The sequence below is a fragment of the Henckelia pumila genome, chromosome 2, assembly GCF_033568475.1.
Source record: "Henckelia pumila isolate YLH828 chromosome 2, ASM3356847v2, whole genome shotgun sequence".
Classification (NCBI taxonomy): domain Eukaryota; kingdom Viridiplantae; phylum Streptophyta; class Magnoliopsida; order Lamiales; family Gesneriaceae; genus Henckelia; species Henckelia pumila.
In genome coordinates, this window is record NC_133121.1 from 51,008,985 (window position 1) to 51,010,896 (window position 1,912).

General features: G+C 28.1%; 1 non-coding gene across 1 annotated transcript; it reads right to left on the bottom strand.

Moving 5' to 3' along the window:
• Positions 1-1,368: 1,368 nt before the first annotated feature.
• Positions 1,369-1,477, bottom strand: LOC140885873 (small nucleolar RNA R71). The gene has a single exon (XR_012151286.1). It is a non-coding gene; the product is annotated as a small nucleolar RNA R71 (small nucleolar RNA).
• Positions 1,478-1,912: the final 435 nt, after the last annotated feature.

The window sequence follows — 1,912 nt, forward strand, 5'->3', positions numbered from 1 at the left end:
AACTTGTTTAATCCGCATAATTATTCAAAAACAAGGTAATTAGGATTTCAATTCCTCGTCATGACCCGGATGGAGTTAAATTATTCACAAAAAATATTTCATAAAAATTTTAGTAGGTGCTCCAAGATCGTACGTGCAATGTCGTAAAATCATTAGAACTCAGAATACACTATCAAGATCAACAAACACCTATTGCCGTGAAATGGTCAAACAGACACAAACATCCTCAATTATATCGCTACATTTCACTGGTTGAACTTGTGTATGCTTAAAAATATTCACTACTCAACCTACGGTTTCTCATGTCCAATCAAGAGTAAAAAAATTTCACACCATGTATTAAATATCGGTTAATCTGATATTAATATAGTGGAAACTATATTATATGATATACTTGTTTAAATATTTAATTTTTTTTATGTTTATATTTATGCATCTATATATATATATATTATGGGTAACATGTATTAAATATCGGTTAATCTGATATTAATATAGTGGGAACTATATTATATGATATACTTGTTTAAATATTTAATTGTTCTTTTATGTTTATTTTTATTTTAGTTTTTTTATTTATTTTTGTTAAGCAATCTTACATAAACCAACAATGAACCTTTGAAGACTTCACAATTTTATAATTTGTGTATTTGAAGTTTTATAATAATGTTTCCATCTATAATATATCATTGCTAAAATTAAACTTACAAACCTCTCCGTGGATCGATCTCGTACTCATGAATATATTACTTGCAGAAAACCTACACTTGGGTGAATTACAATTTAAGTTGTAGCAAGTTTTTGGCGCCGTTGCCGGGGAGGTATAAATTAAGTTTAATTTTTGTTATTTATGTTATTTATGTAAATAGTATGTTGTTTTTCGTTGTATGATTGTTTGGAGTCGTAAACAAAGTGATAGACTTGTTCAAGTATCTGAAAATATTTTAAACATGGAGGATAATTCTAATAACCAAGATGATAATAATAACAATAATAATCAAGAACATGAACAACCAAGAACACTTAGGCACCATATGAATCAAATAAGAACTAGTACACCATCTTGTTTAGTTTTTCCTCCTGATACGTCTAATTTCAATTTTAAACCTCAAATCATTCAACTTTTACCAAATTTTCATGGCTTAGATTTTGAAAATCCATATTTGCATTTAAGGGAATTTAAGGAGGTTTGCAACACTTATAATGATCAAAATTGTAGCATGGATATTGTTCGATTAAAGCTTTTTCCTTTTTTCTTAAAAGATAAAGCTAAAACATGGTTGAAAAATTTGAGATCAAGTTCAATAAGATCATGGGAAGAAATGCAACAACAATTTCTTAAAAAACATTTCCCTCCCAATAGAACAAATTCTTTTAAAAGACAAATTACAACTTTTTCTCAAAAACAAAGGGAAACATTTTATCAATGTTGGGATAGATACAAAGAGTTACTTAATACATGCCCACATCATGGTTTTGAAATATGGAGGATAGTTTCTCACTTTTATAAGGGTTTAATACCCAAAGATAGACAAATGATAGAATTCATGTGTAATGAAACTTTTGAAGATAAAAACCCAAATGAAGTTATGGAATATTTGGAGTCATTAGTAGAAAATGCTCAAAATTGGGATAATATAGGCTCACTGAACCACCAAGTAAAACCAATAATTCAAAAAATGGGGTTGGAATTTATCATCTTAAAGATGATGTAGATATTCAAGCTAAACTTGCATCTTTAACAAGAAAAATCGAGTCATTAGAAATGAAAAAGAGTGATCAATTAAAAAGTGTTCAAGAAATTGTTTGTCATATATGTGACACACATGATCATCTTACAAAAAAATGTCCAACTTTGCCTTCATTTAAAGAATGTCTCCATGAACAAGACAATTATGTTAACAATTTTAGA